The sequence below is a fragment of the Petromyzon marinus genome, chromosome 50, assembly GCF_048934315.1.
Source record: "Petromyzon marinus isolate PM22_M1 ecotype Great Lakes invasive population chromosome 50, UKy_Petmar_22M1.pri1.0, whole genome shotgun sequence".
Lineage (NCBI taxonomy): Eukaryota > Metazoa > Chordata > Hyperoartia > Petromyzontiformes > Petromyzontidae > Petromyzon > Petromyzon marinus.
In genome coordinates, this window is record NC_133716.1 from 11,511,577 (window position 1) to 11,529,070 (window position 17,494).

The 17,494-nt window shown below is 49.7% G+C and overlaps 1 protein-coding gene and 1 long non-coding RNA gene across 2 annotated transcripts in view; one reads left to right on the forward strand and one right to left on the reverse strand.

The window, feature by feature from the left end:
- Positions 1 to 2,259: 2,259 nt before the first annotated feature.
- LOC142931204 (uncharacterized) lies at positions 2,260 to 14,121 on the reverse strand. Its single transcript, XR_012947208.1, has 3 exons — positions 12,035 to 14,121; positions 9,047 to 10,041; positions 2,260 to 8,772 (listed from the first exon to the last, which is right to left on the reverse strand). It is a non-coding gene; the product is annotated as an uncharacterized LOC142931204 (long non-coding RNA).
- A 1,628-nt stretch (positions 14,122 to 15,749) lies between these two features.
- Positions 15,750 to 17,494, forward strand: part of LOC103091800 (retinoic acid receptor RXR-alpha-A) — a 164,409-nt gene continuing 162,664 nt past the window's right edge. Inside the window, exon 1 of the mRNA XM_032973029.2 lies at positions 15,750 to 15,885. The gene's annotated coding sequence lies outside the window, so the exon portion shown is untranslated. The remainder of the gene's footprint in view (positions 15,886 to 17,494) is intronic.

The following is a 17,494-nucleotide window of genomic DNA, read 5'->3' on the forward strand; positions in this document are numbered from 1 at the left end:
CACAGACATTTACTATGGTTAACACAGACATTTACTATGGTTAACACACAGACTTTTACTATGGTTAACACACAGACTTTTACTATGGTTAACAAACAGACATTTACTGTGGTTAACACACAGACATTTACTATGGTTAACACGCAGACATTTACTATGGTTAACACACAGACATTTACTATGGTTAACACACAGACATTTACTATGGTTAACACACAGACATTTACTATGGTTAACACACAGACATTTACTATGGTTAACACACAGACATTTACTATGGTTAACACACAGACATTTACTATGGTTAACACACAGACATTTACTATGGTTAACACACAGACATTTACTATGGTTAACACAGACATTTACTATGGTTAACACACAGACATTTACTATGGTTAACACACAGACATTTACTATGGTTAACACACAGATATTTACTATGGTTAACACACAGACATTTACTATGGTTAACACAGACATTTACTATGGTTAACACACAGACATTTACTATGGTTAACACACAGACATTTACTATGGTTAACACACAGACATTTACTATGGTTAACACACAGACATTTACTGTGGTTAACACACAGACTTTTACTATGGTTAACACACAGACATTTACTATGGTTAAAACACAGACATTTACTATGGTTAACACACAGACATTTACTATGGTTAACACACAGACATTTACTATGGTTAACACACAGATATTTACTATGGTTAACACACAGACATTTACTATGGTTAACACACAGACAATTACTATGGTTAACACACAGACATTTACTATGGTTAACACACAGACATTTACTATGGTTAACACACAGACATTTACTATGGTTAACACACAGACATTTACTATGGTTAACACAGATATTTACTATGGTTAACACACAGACTTTTACTATGGTTAACACACAGACATTTACTATGGTTAACACACAGACTTTTACTATGGTTAACACACAGACATTTACTATGGTTAACACACAGACATTTACTATGGTTAACACACAGACATTTACTATGGTTAACACACAGACATTTACTATGGTTAACACACAGACATTTACTATGGTTAACACACAGACATTTACTATGGTTAACACACAGACATTTACTATGGTTAACACACAGACATTTACTATGGTTAACACAGACATTTACTATGGTTAACACACAGACATTTACTATCGTTAACACACAGACTGCGCGGTATTTACCGGGGCGGCCTTCCGCCATTGACCTGCGAACCCCTCAAGAAGCTGCGAGCGCGCTGCCAGCCGGACCCCCACGTGGCCTCCTGCGTGGCCCCCCACGCAGGAGGCCACGTGGCCCCCCACGTGGTCTCCTGCGCGGTTCCCCACGTGGCCCCCACGTGGCCTCCCACGTGGCCCCCCACGTGGCCTCCCACGTGGCCCCCCACGTGGCCCCCACGTGGCCTCCCACGTGGCCCCCCACGTGGCCTCCCACGTGGCCCCCCACGTGGCCCCCGTGTGGCCCCCATGTGAGCTTCAATCGAACTCGGGTGGCCGGGTTCGTAGCACAGCGTGCTAACCGCTACACCACCACTCCCACGTGGCACTTTTCTCTACCAAGCACCACGTTGGAAACGCCACAAAAAGCTCGTGTCAGAGCTCCCAGAGACACAAAGGCAAAGATCCCCCGTATAGCCTTAACAGACTGTAGGGGCAAGTGCTATTAGCGAACACCTATAAAGGCCGGCACGGCACACGAGGGGGTGGGTGGCCAACACCACGCACGGCCGCCTTTGTCTCCCTAGTGGCGATGTTCACACATCGCACCAGGTACTCATTTGATGCTGAGTCGACCTAGGGGAGGCCCAGGACCGGTTAAGATAACCGTCACTGATGTTGGCCGTGAGCGGGAATCGAACCCGGGTCGCCAGGTTTGTAGCACTAACCGCTACACTACCGTTCCGCACATACACACAGACACACAGCCACACAGACACACACATAGGCACACAGCCACACACACACAGACACAAACACATAGACGCACACAGACACACGCACAGACAGCCACACACACAGACACAGACATAGCCACACAGCCACACACATAGACACAAACACATAGACGCACACACACGCACATAGACACACGCACATAGACACACACACAGACACACACACAGACACACACAGACACACACAGACACACACACAGACACACTAAAACCCACAAATATACGTAACAAAAAAAAGAGACGTGGAATTCTAATGCTCTGCACAATTTTATAATCAGCAATGCCAATCAGCTGGAGAAATGTGCAAATTGGAAACATTCCGGACCGAAACTGCATAATGAACTCACTCGCATTGCAACCTATCATGGGATATTTTCCTTAATGCATACCGCAAGTGTTACGATAATGGCCCATGTCTTGATAATGAAGAGACTGCCTGTCATTGCCGTATAATAGAATGCCACTGTCAGAACTATGAGCACGCACCCCCAAATGGGTTGGTTGCGACATTTAAAGCGTAACTAAAAATCCCCGCTGCAAACGCAGGCCACCGCGAGATGTAGTGAATACGATTCATCAGCAAATGAGTGAACCAAATTTGCCTCGAGTGTAACTGCACGGATTCCAATCGCAAAAAAAACCGACTCGAACACGTTCGCCACTGACACTTGCACCCTGAAGGGACGAAGCAAATTGAGAGCATCTGCAATGAAGGTCTATCGCCCGAAACGTCACCTAGTGTATATATAGTTTTAATTTGAGGACCATGGTATTTATGATAAATGCGTTGAGTTCATTGACGTTGGTGATTGAATCAGAAATCTGAATAATTATTTATACTGGAGGAATCCGATGAGCTTGGGGCACAGGGTAAGAAAGTTACAGCAACAAACAGCACAACAACACGATAGGAGTGAAAAGTACAAGACAGCTAAACAAATCACCCAAACACAAATACAAATAAACCATCCCCATCCTACCAGGCAAAGCCCACTGAGATATTAACTTGTTTTTCAGCAGCGACCAGATTGATCATCATCACCACCAGAGTGATCATCACTCGTTATCAAAAAAAGCCATCTTCGGCAATGTCGTCATCATCATCATCGCCATTCAAATTACTCAGTTGCTGTGAACAGTACACTCACTCCCAAATGGATGAGTGAAGTTGGCTATGTTGTATGTCTCGCGTATGTAATGAAGCATGTGAGATGTTGTAACACTAAAATGTGTTATATGTGTAGTGTAAAGCGCCGGCTGGTGGCCAGCAGCGGCAACTGTGGTAGACAGACAGTACACACGCCGGTGAGGGCGTGCACGGGGTGTGTTGGCAGAGCAGAGGAACTAGGGCAAGGGTCACGGAGGACCCCATCTGGAGGCCCCTGGAACCTGCTAGCGGGTTCGAGAAGGGAGGCGCGGTCAGGGCGGAGCCAGGCCGTGCTGGGAGCATAAAAGGAGCCGAGAGCGGGGGGCTCGAGGCTGCCGGTTCTGGGAGTGGACTCGTCTCGTCGTCGCTGTCGTCTCGTCGCCGTCGTCGCCGCCGTCTTCACGAGATGTTGCGCTGCCGGAAGTTGTTGGCTGTCTCAGTCGGCGCCGCCGGTGTAAGATGGCTAGCGTTGTGTACAGGCTAGGCTAAGCTACTGTGGAGTGTGCAGGCGAGATCGTGTGTGTTCAATAAAGGTGCCTCCTACAAACCTCGTCTCCAAATCACTGACACTACATATATATCAGCACAACATGTCCTTGCCTAAACCGACACCTCTGTTCAATAATGTCGATGACGGGTTCTATCGATTACCTGTGTTTGAGTCCCAGCCATGGCTAACGTCATCAGCGAACGATATCAGTAACAGTACCAGGTATCCCTCGATTTACGAAAGGGATGCGTTCTTTAAAAAAAACACGTGTAGAATGACATTTAGTAAATCGGAAATGGCTTTCCTATTCATTTAGTACTAAAATTCAGGATGCGTTTCGGACAGTCACTCCAACTCTACTCTGAATCATATTAAAAACGATTGAATAATAATTCATTTTAAAAAGTTCTTTACCTTTTGATGGAACTCCGCAATAGATCTGCTGCCACTGCGGGGACACCGTGACGACCGTGACGACGATGACGACGATGACGACGCTGCCGCGACGACGACGCAGCCACTGCGGGGACACCGTGACGATGACGACGACGACGACGACGCTGCCGCGACGACGACGCAGCCACTCCCGGGTTGGTGGCTTCTCGTCTTGACGACCTCGCGGCGTACACACAGGGGGGAAAAAATCGATTTCGTTCGTCGAAAAAGTGTCCGCGAATTGCCAATGTGCGCTCGCGCGACATTTAGATAAAACCGAGCGTTCGTGCACCGAGGGATTCCCGCGCCGGGCCTCCGTCCGTCGCCGATGAATGCTGCCGGCATCGCGAAGTCATGGGCAGCAGGGTGGGCAAGTGCAGTGGTCAACACTCGTACCTCACAGCAACAAGGGTGCCGGGTTCCATTCCCCGACTCGTGTGCCTTTCTGCGCGGAGTTTCTATGCTGTCTCTCTTTCTCTTGCCCTGTTCTGGATGGGTTTCCTCCGGGCACTCTGGTTTCATCCCGGAGTATTGAAGGAGAAGAAGGAGGAGGAGAAGAATGTAACCGGAATTGGCTAAAACATCCCAATGCTTAACAGCAACAAAAATAACCTGAACATTACTCGATTGGGATTACACGCAGCAGCAGCAGCAGCATCGCCCCCCTACTGCAAAATAGTGTTGTGAACGTCAGTGAGGATTATACTAATTATTATAACAAGCGTAACAATAATAAAATGCATAGTAAAGGTTTTTGGGTTAGATCGCGTTATTTATAAATGTGTCATAACCCTCCACCACCCGACACGGCCAATCAGCAAAAAAGTGTCACGTTGACAAAAGACAATTAGTTCACTACTTTAGCCCTGATGAATAACATGTGGGGGAGCCTTCATCCAGCAGTGGATTTAGAAAGGGCTGTGCATTATAATTCCAGGTTCTCTGCTTAATCTTGATTTGAAGCTTTCGTGACTGCAGGAATTCGTACTCTTTGGTTCTTTCGGTAAAGTCACGTCGGTAGAAAAAACAATAGATCACAACGTTTCGATCGCAACACAAGCAATCGTCACCAGGTGGGACAACTACAGCAACTGTCTGCTTAAGTTACCATTATTTGCATCGCTTGCATAATGTACAGATTCAGACAGGATTTGTAATTGGTGTTTTTGCTCCAATAATTGCAGTTTATTGGAGTAAAATAATCATCAACATTGATCAAATAGGTGAACAAGCACACATTGAAAAAAAAGGAATAGGTTTTACCCTTTATGGCAATAAAACAGGAGGTGTTAAGTTGTTCAAACACCAAATATAAACTTTTTGCAAGGAATCAAGTCGGAACTAACCACACGTACTTGTGGTGAACATGAAAACAAACTCTGATAATACAGGGTGTTTAAATAATATGGACCAGATTTGAAATCGCTTTATCTCTGTAACCACGAACCGCCCATGAATGAAACTCTTACCACTTGAAAGGGCGGGGCATAGAGAGGGCGGGACATAGAGAGGGCGGGGCATAGAGAGGGCGGGGCATAGAAAGGGCGGGGCATAGAGAGGGCGGGGCATAGAGTTTAAAATGATCACCGCTCGATGCCTCTCCCAGCGCTCAAACAGCCCCTAGCCTCAGTCATTCTCTAGATGGTGACCCCAGCACACAAACAGCCCCTAGCCTCAGTCATTCTCTAGATGGTGACCCCAGCACACAAACAGCCCCTAGCCTCAGTCACTCTCTAGATGGTGACCCCAGCGTACAAACAGCCCCTAGCCTCAGTCATTCTCTAGATGGTGACCCCAGCACACAAACAGCCCCTAGCCTCAGTCATTCTCTAGATGGTGACCCCAGTGCACAAACAGCCCCTAGCCTCAGTCACTCTCTAGATGGTGACCCCAGCACACAAACAGCCCCTAGCCTCAGTCATTCTCTAGATGGTGACCCCAGCACACAAACAGCCCCTAGCCTCAGTCACTCTCTAGATGGTGACTCCAGTGAACAAACAGCCCCTAGCCGCAGTCACTCTCTAGATGGTGACCCCAGTGAACACAAACAGCCCCTAGCCTCAGTCATTCTCTAGATGGTGACCCCAGTGCACAAACAGCCCCTAGTCTCAGTCATTCTCTAGATGGTGACCCCAGTGAACACAAACAGCCCCTAGCCTCAGTCATTCTCTAGATGGTGACCCCAGTGCACAAACAGCCCCTAGCCTTAGTCATTGGCAAGACGGTGACCCCACAGCAACAAAAGGGGCGTTTAGCTTCCTGCAGTTCAGCAAGACTGAATCCGTAATTGCGGTGCAGCGTGTGTTTCAACGGCGTTTTGGCATTGATCCGCCAATGTCAAAGAGGAAACAGGCTGCTGATGTAAGGGGAAGAGCACAGGGCGACCACGCACCTCAGAGGAAAACGTGAGAAGAGAGGCGTTTGGGACGAATTCAACTATAGTCTTGTACAGCAGGTGGAGGGCACATAGAGCATTTATAAAATGGTTAGTAAAACTTGATAACTAATTCAACCGTTTGTAACTTTTACATGATGATACCTCCTTTGCCAGTAACAAGATATAGTAATAGGTTTTACCCTTTTAACTGGCCTTTTGGCATCTTCTGGTCCAACACCAGTGGAGACTAGGCTCTAAGAAAAGCCGTCTCGGGTGTGGACCAATCAAATTCAAGGACAGTGCATATCATTATCAGAGTTGTCTCTTTTGTTTGCATTTTGACTGCTTGTGTTGTGGTTATTGCAAACATGATACCTTGAATAAAGGTGTCAGTTTTTGTGCCAGTTAAAAGGGTAAAAACCTATTACTACGTTTGTAACTTTTTGTGTAATTATGACATGTCATCGTGAAATATACTACTTTGAAATTGGGTCCATATATGGCATTGTCTTTGAAACTGATTGGCCTAAATCAGAGACGGCCTTCTTTATGGCGTAGTCTCACCACTAGTGTTAGACCAGTGAACGGCAAAAGGCGAACAGCACAAAGACAATGCCGCACGTATCAGAGTATTTATAGCTGGAGGTGAGCAGCTGTATCATGGGGGACCTTTTTGCCAGTGTGCATGTCCACCACAAGTACAGTACGTGTGGTTAATGCAGTAACTTGATTCCTTACTAAAGGTGTCTATTTGGTGTTTTAACATATTAACACCTGTTTTGTTGCAAGGGTCAAAACTATTCTTATTTTTTCATACTTTGATACTGGCAAAAATATCCCATGATGCACTGTAAATAATGATCTCAACTCAACACGACCATATTTATGTATAAATGCCCATATATATTTTTTGTATTAAATGATTGCAATGGAAAACTTAAGTGAGTTTGTGTAGGACACGTGATGAGAAGCGACGATGATGGCTGCAGGATGAGACTGAGGACAGAATGACAGCTAAAGGATGGAGCACGCCCGAAATTAACCTCAACTTTTTATTTCATTTTGCCAGCTAAGGTCCACTGAGCTATGAAGCTCTTTTTGAGAAGCGACCTGGCCATCACGAATGATAGCTCAACGAAAATGGCTTATCATGCGGACATGTATAGCAGCCAAATACTCTAAGCACGTGATGTTGACTACAAATGTGGAGGGAAAACCGGACCCCGAGAAAAATCCACGCGATCACGGAGAGAGAGAGACACACACACTCCAAATACACAGCAGGCACCAAGGTCAGGATCGAACCCACGACCTCCTGTGTACCAGGCGAGGTCGTTAACATCTCCTAGCCATCGTGATGACGATGAGAGAGAGACACACACTCCAAATACACAGCAGGCACCAAGGTCAGGATCGAACCCACAACCTCCTGTGTACCAGGCGAGGTCGTTAACATCTCCTAGCCACCGTGATGATGATGAGAGAGACACACACTCCAAATACACAGCAGGCACCAAGGTCAGGATCGAACCCACGACCTCCTGTGTACCAGGCGAGGTCGTTAACATCTCCTAGTCACCGCGGCGCCCGTGATCTTAATGAATATCAACGATGGAGATGGAGCTATGAGAAGAGTGATCCACCACAGCGAGATGAGTTGTGGCATCGCACCAGTGATAGATGGCGTGGGGAGAGAGGGAGAGAGAGGCATTCGTCCAGCAGTGGATTGAACTTGGCTGACGATGACATTAGGACACGATCAGAATGACACGCAGGAATAGATACAGTACAGCAATGACCCCGATATGTTTTCACCCTTCAACGTCGTTTCGCAAAACATTTACGCCGTCACTTTAGTCATGAACGCTGCCGCCGCCGCCACGCTCACGGCATCGTCCCTCCTCTCTCGTCGTTCTCCGTCGCCTCTCGGCCCTTCGCCTCCAACCACCCGCCCTCTGCCGTCCTCTTAACGTCGCGTCTTAGATTTACGCCGTTTCGATTTACGACGTTTCAGATTTACGTCGGTTTCTATTTACGTCGCTTTCGATATCCGTGAGTCGCACCTCTCAGAAACGCCCCCAAATCGCGGGGGGGGGGGGGATAACTCTAACACGAACAGTTGGTTTCATTCCAACGTGCCTGCAACGTTGGTTGGACAAACCCTGCACGCTTCCCTGGGGGAGAGCGGCGGGGATTTTGTGTTCTCCTCCCGCCCGAGTGGACGATTCAGAGCGAGCCACTTCGGCGCTGCTGGTTCTGGCCGACGCCTGCCTCCACGCTGCCGCTGCGTGGAGATCGCGGGGAAGCTTCCTTGTTGCCTTGTGGTTGCGAAGGCGAGAAATAGAGAGGGTAGAGAGAGGAGAGGCAGAGAGGGTGGTAGAGAGAGAGGGAAGGAGAAAGAAAAAAAGAAAAACATTTTTTTTTGGTCTTTCATTTAAAAGGGGGGGGGGGGGGGGTTACATAAAGCAAAGAATTAAAAAAACAAAAAAAACGAAATGATGAACGGAGCAAAGTGCCGACTACACCGAGCATCTTCTTGTTTCTTCTGATCGTAAAAAAAAGAGGGAGGGAGGGAGAGAGAGGGAGAAATACCCGAAGGGCGACGGACCCCAACATCTTCAGGGGCTGGTCAACGTGCTCTTCGGCTACGCCAAGCTCGCCATATACAGGGCGAGGAAGGTGGCCCTGGAGGGGCAACGTCCAGCCAGCAGCCTGGGCATCTTCTGTGCTCTGGTCGGAGCCAGGGTGTGGCTGGAGTTCCGCCACGCGCGGCTGACCCACGCCGTGCCGGCCTTCAAGGAGCAGTGGGCGCTGGAGGAGGCCGTGTGCTCGGTGGCAGATGACGGTAGAGAGCTCTGCATGCAGATTGTGAGCTACCCATCGGAGGCCGTTTGACTGTGGGAAGGGCTGCGTGCAGATGCATCACTTGTCGTAGTTATAAAGAAAACAGAGAGCGAGAGAGAGCCAAATGGAGTAGGAGGAGAGGGGGTAGAGAGAGAGGAGAGGCAGAGAGGGGGGTAGAGAGAGAGGGGGGGGCAGAGAGAGGGGGGTAGAGAGAGAGGGAAGGGGAACATTTTTTTGGGTCTTTCATTTAAAAGGGGGGGGGGGGTTACATAAAGCAAAGCATTAAAAAACAAAAAAATCGAAATGATGAACGGAGCAAAGTGCCGACTACACCGAGCATCTTCTTGTTTCTTCTGATCGTAAAAAAAGAGGGAGGGAGAAAGAGAGAGAGGGAGAGGGCCTCTGTAATTTTTTTTCCATTCTTGCCCCGCTCATGACCCAGGCAGAACAAGATCCTAACCCAAACCTGACCTCCAGCTTCATGGAAAAAAAAGAGGTCCCATTAGGGGTGCCTGCGATGGACAACAAAACAGCAAGTGACGACTATTTTTTTTTAAAATACAGTGGTTCAGCGTTAAATGTAAAATGTTTACACGTACATGTAGTGTACATCTCTTTGGAAATCCACGGTTGAAGCTCTCCCCATACCATATCAGTCACGGGGGCTGTTTGACCATCATTCTTCACGGTCCTGGCCACTGCAGCTTCGTACATTTATTCCTCCGCGTTGATGCCAACCGTGGCTGGGAATCGAACACAGACATGCCGAGTTCATAGCGCAGTGTGCACACTGTGCCTCCACGGATTCTGTCCCTCCACCCACAGTATAATTATTTATTTAATGCTGGCAGAAAACACTGTTTTATTTCAGCATCAGCGCAAAAACTCCACACCAGGCGAATCACTCGGCTCGCTTATGATCGGTCGTGTACAGTACCCACGCAGGTGTTCGGGACGCGAGCGATGTTTGTCTCGGCCGCCGCGTCCCCGTGAGGGACGCCGATCATCCCCAGCGATCATCCCCAGCGATCATCCCCAGCGATCATCCCACCGATCATCCCACCGATCATCCCACCGATCATCCCCACCGATCATCCCCAGCGATCATTCCACCGATCATCCGACCTATCATCCCCACCGATCATCCCACCGATCATCCCCAGCAATCATCCCACCGAGCATCCCCACCGATCATCCCCAGCGATCATCCCACTGATCATCCCCAGCGATCATCCCCCCCGATCATCCCCCCCGATCATCCCCACCGATCATCCCCACCGATCATCCCACCGATCATCCCCACCGATCATCCCCACGATCATCCCCACCGATCATCCCCAGCGATCATCCCCAGCGATCATCCCCACGATCATCCCCAGCGATCATCCCCACGATCATCCCCAGTGATCATCCCCAGCGATCATCCCCAGCGATCATCCCACCGATCATCCCACCGATCATCCCCCTCGATCATCCCACCGATCATCCCCACCGATCATCCCCAGCGATCATCCCACCGATCATCCCCACCGATCATCCCCAGCGATCATCCCACCGATCATCCCCAGCGATCATCCCCCCCGATCATCCCCAGCAATCATCCCCACCGATCATCCCCACCGATCATCCCCACGATCATCCCCACCGATCATCCCCAGCGATCATCCCCAGCGATCATCCCCACGATCATCCCCACCGATCATCCCCAGCGATCATCCCCAGCGATCATCCCCAGCGATCATTCCGCTGGTCATGCCGCTGCAGGCCGTGAGTGCTGGGGCCGGGGGCGTCCAACATTCAAGGCCACTCGTGCTGAACGCGCGCTCTCGCGATCCCTTCCTTCTTACGGCATCATCATCACCACCACTATCATCATCACCACCACTATCATCATCACCACCACTATCATCATCACCACCATCATCATCATCACCACCACTAACATCATCACCACCATCATCATTATCACCGCCATCACCACCACTATCATCACCATCATCACCACCACTATCATTATCACCATCATCACCACCACCATAATCATCATCATCACCACCACGATCACGAACACCACCACTATCATCACCATCATCATCAACAACCGCCATTCGCCACTAAGTGGCGGTGACGTCACCACGACGCTTGTGCCAGGCCATGTGCACTTTGAGGCCACGTGAAGTGTCGAACGCCCGCTGGCAGGAGGTCACGGGGCAGACGCAGGTGCCACGGGTCGACTGACCGAGATGACTGGCTGATGCACCACCTGTGCCCCCTACTGTGCCAACCTGCTGTGCTTTAGCCACCCGGCGCTCCGCTCGTTGTTGTGAGCGTCGCTCCTCAGCCCTCCGTTGTTGTTGGAGGGCGACTGCCTCAAACTGCCCAGTAGCGTCCTTCACGAGCCTCCTCCACAGAGGCCGATCTTGACACCGCTGGTACCAGTCATCGGCAAGTCCACTCAGCTCCACGTCCTCCTGTACCACATCACTCCAGCTCTTCTCTAGCCCGTGCCGCGCCCGTTTAGCCCCCTCGATCCGCCCGAACAAAAGCTGTTTAGGCAGGCGGTGGCTGGGCATGCGGGCTACATAACCCAGCCATCATGATCACCACCTCAATCATCATCATCACCACCATCACGAGTATTCCCACCAGCCACTCGGTCTCGGCGTTTCTGAATGCCCCCCCCGCGCCCCCCACACCCCCCACCCCCGCCCCGTACCCTGCACCCCCACCCCCCACCTGTCTCCTTTCATTGTGGAGCGCCGCTCGCCGTCCATGCAGAATCGCAATATTTCTGTGGACTGCAATAATCCTCCTCCTCCTCCACAGGTGTCCAGTAGGGGACGAGTGAGAAAGTGACAACAACGACGCCCCATACAAAAACATCGTAAGGAGTGCAAAGTGAAGTGTGTAGGGAATCTAAGCAAGTCACTTAACGTAAAACATAAATACACAAGCCCAGGACATCAACTCGTGGCCGTGTTTCACTCAAGGCAGCGAAGCACAGAGCGACATCACCATTGAAGCCGCCTGACTGACGCCACCTGACTGAAGCCGCTTCCACTCCCACTGGCGATCGGGAGAACTTATCCCTGTGCCAACCTCGCCACGTTGGGGACCCTCCTCCTCCTGGTCAAACAGCACCACGTGGGGCCTGCAAAGGAAAAGCCACGCCGCCGGGGACGACGTTTCGGGCAATTGCCCCCCCCCCCGAAAGAAGTTTAACAGTAGTGTAGGCTTTCGCGACCAATATGTTTAATAATAAAGGTTTTTGGGGTTAGATGTATAAATGTGTCGTAACCCTCAACCACCCGACACAGCCAGTTAGGTTTGTCACGTGTGTTGGAGAGTGAATCCAAAACGTTTCTAATTTTGAGTTCGACGTTTCGCTATTACATCCAGCATCATCGGGCGATTTCCCAAAATCCTTTATTATGCATTATTATGAGTGCGAAAGAAGTTCAATATACATGCATACATTACAACCACCACCATCACCATCATCACAACCACCACCACAACAACCAAAATCACCATCACAACCACAACAACCAAAAAAAATCACCATCACAACCACAACTACCACCATCACAACCATCACCTGCGATTATTAGCCCGGCTGGCTTCGTACGGTGGGAAATAAGTTCAACATACAGTACATTACAACCACCACCACCATCACAACCACCACCACAACAACCAAAATCACCACCACCATCACAACCACCACAACAACCAAAATCACCACCACCATCACAACCACCACCACAGTACATTACAACCACCACCACCATCACAACCACCACCACAACAACCAAAATCACCACCACCATCACAACCACCACAACAACCAAAATCACCACCACCATCACAACCACCACCACAGTACATTACAACCACCACCACCATCATCAACCACCACAACAACCAAAATCACCACCACCATCACAACCACCACAGTACATTACAACCACCACCACCATCACAACCACCACAGTACATTACAACCACCACCATCACAACCACCACCACAATAACCAAAATCACCACCACCACAACAACCACCACAGTACATTACAACCACCACCATCACAAGCACCACCACAACCACCACCACCACAACAACCACCACAGTACATTACAATCACCACCATCACAACCACCACAACAACCACCACCACAACAACCACCACAGTACATTACAACCACCACCACCACCACAACAACCACCACAGTACATTACAACCACCGCAACCACCACCACCACAACAACCACCACAGTACATTAAAACCGCCACCACCATCACCGCCACCACAGTACATTACAACCACCACCACCACAACAACCACCACCACAACAACCACCACAGTACATTACAACCACCACAACAACCATCACAGTACATTACAACTACCACCACAACCACCACCACAGTACATTACAACCACCACAACAACCACCACAGTACATTACAACCACCATCACAACCACCACCACAACACATTACAACCACCACCACCACCACCACAACAACCACCACCATCACAACAACCACCACCACAACCACCACAGTACATTACAACCACCACCATCACCACCACCACAACCACCACAGTACATTACAACCACCACCACCATCACAACCACCATCACAACCACCACCACCACAACAACCACCAAAGTACATTACAACCATCACCACCACCGCAGTACATTACAACCACCACCATCACCACCACCACAACCACCACAGTACATTACAACCACCGCAACCACCACCACCACAACCACCACAGTACATTACAACCACCGCAACCACCACCACAACAACCACCACAGTACATTAAAACCGCCACCACCATCACCGCCACCACAGTACATTACAACCACCACCACCACCACAACAACCACCACAGTACATTACAACCACCACCATCACAACCACCACCATCACAACCACCACCACAGTACATTACAACCACCACAACAACCACCACAGTACATTACAACCACCACAACAACCACCACAGTACATTACAACCACCACCATCACAACCACCACCATCACAACCACCACCACAGTACATTACAACCACCACAACAACCACCACAGTACATTACAACCACCATCACAACCACCACCACAACACATTACAACCACCACCACCACAACAACCACCACCATCACAACAACCACCACCACCACAGTACATTACAACCACCACCACCATCACAACCACCACCACCACCACCACCACAACAACCACCAAAGTACATTACAACCATCACCACCACCGCAGTACATTACAACCACCATCACAACTACCACAACAACCACCACAACACATTACAACAACCACCACCACAGTACATTACAACCACCATCACAACAACCACCACCACCACAACAACCACCACAACCACCACAGTACATTACAACCACCACCATCACCACCACAACAACCACCACAGTACATTACAACCACCATCACAACCACCACAACAACCACCACCACCACCACAACACATTACAACCATCACCAAAACAATCACCACCACCACAACAACCACCACAGTACATTACAACCACCACCATCACAACCACCACGACAACAACCACCACCACAGTACATTACAACCACCACCACCATCACAACAATCACCACCACAACAACCACCACCACCACCACAACCACCACAGTACATTACAACCACCACCATCACCACCACCCCCACTACAACAACCACCACAGTACATTACAACCACCACCATCACAACCACCACCACCACAACAACCACCACCACAGTACATTACAACCACCACCATTACAACAACCACCACCACAACAACCACCACCACAACCACCACAGTACATTACAACCATCACCACAACAACCACAACCACCACAACAACCACCACAACCACCACCACAACCACAACAACCACCACCACCACAACAACCACCACAACAACCACCACCACAACAACCACCACCACAACCACCACCACAGTACATGGCATTGGGCGCAATGCTGTGCTGTGGACGCCTAACGTTGTAACGTGGCCGAGAGACGCCCACCAGAGAGACGGAGCGATGGAATCAGCCCATCCACTCGCATTGCTGGGCTGTTCGTGATCGCGATGGCGTGGGGAGGCCCTCATCCAGCAGACGAAGTCCCCAAAAGCGTGTTTTTTGTTGGTCTGGAAATACTTTACCCCGCCATGTGAACGTGGCGCCTCCAATCATTGGCCAACTGAGAATGTGTGCGCTATGAAGGAGGGGGCCATCGCCCGAAACGTCGCCCCGATTTCCTTTTATTGGCCACAGCGTTTACAACGAACGCCGCTCGCAATTGCCCGCTGGCAGCGGGGCGAAGCGACTTTGGAGTTTGGCTGCGATTTGCCCTCGGCCGGCGTCACTTGCGCCGCTGTCGTCCGTCGCGAGTCCCCCCCCACCCCCCCACCAACACAAGCGGCACCCCCCACCCCCAACACAGGCGGCGGGGACACCCAACAGCGCGTCACGTGACCAGCCTCCAGCCCAGCAGTGGAAGGAATTTAAAGGAGAGACGGAGCGAGACACTCGGTACACAGACACAGAGATACACACACACAGATACACACACAGAGAGACACACAGACAGAGACACACACACAGAGACACACACAGAGACACACACACAGAGATACACACAGACAGAGACACACAGAGAGAGACAGAGACACAGAGAGACAGAGACACAGAGAGAGACAGAGACACAGAGAGGGACACACAGAGAGACAGAGACACACAGAGAGACAGAGACACACAGAGAGACAGAGACAGAGAGACAGAGACACAAAGAGAGAGACACACAGAGACACACAGACACACACAGAGATACACACACAGGGAGACAGAGACACACAGAGAGAGACACAGAGAGACAGACACACCGAGACACACAGAGAGACAGACACACCGAGACACACAGAGAGAGACACACACACAGAGACACATACCACAGACACACACACCACAGACACACACAGAGACAGACAGGGACACACACAGACACACCGAGACACAGAGAGACACACACAGACACACCGAGACACAGAGAGACACACACAGACACAGAATAAACACACAGAAAGAGACAGACAGACACACCGAGACACATACAGACACAGAGAGACACACAGACACAGAATAAACACAGAGAGAGACACAGAGAGACACACACAGACACAGAATAAACACAGCGAGAGAGACACAGACACAGAATAAACACACAGAGATACACAGAATAAACACAGAGACACAGAGAGACACACACAGCCACACAGAGACAAAGACAGAGACACACAGAGACACACACAGACACAGAATAAACACACCGAGAGAGACACAGACACAGAATAAACACAGACACACAGAGATACACACAGATACAGACACAGATACACACAGAGACAGACAGAGAGCGACACACACAGAGACATAGAGAGACACACAGACATAGAGAGACACACAGACACACACGGAGACACACAGTTACACACAGAGACACATACAAACACAAAGACAAAGAGCCCCTATAGCCTTAACAGACTGTTGGGGTAATTGCTGTTAGCGAGCACCTATGAAGGCCGACAGGTACATAGACATAGATACACACAGAGATAGACAGGCGGATACACACAGAGATACAAACACACAGATACATAAACTCACAGATACATAGAGAAACAGAGATACACACACACATAGAGATGCACACAGATGCATACACAGCGATACACACAGATACGTACAAAGGGATACACACATACACAATTAGAGGTCCCATACCCAGAGATACACACAGCTTCATATATACAGACAATTGCTTGGACATATAGAAGGATAGGTGCATAGAGAGACACACACGCAGAGACACACACACAGGGACACACAGACACACGCAGAGACACACGCAGACATACAGAGACACAGACACACGCAGAGACACACGCAGAGCCACACAGAGACAGACACACACGTACAGACACACACGGAGACACACACGGAGACACACGCAGACACACACACGCAGACACACACACACAGACACACACACACAGACACACGCAGAGCCACACAGAGACAGACACACACGTACAGACACACACAGACACACGGAGACACACACGCAGAGACACACAGACACACG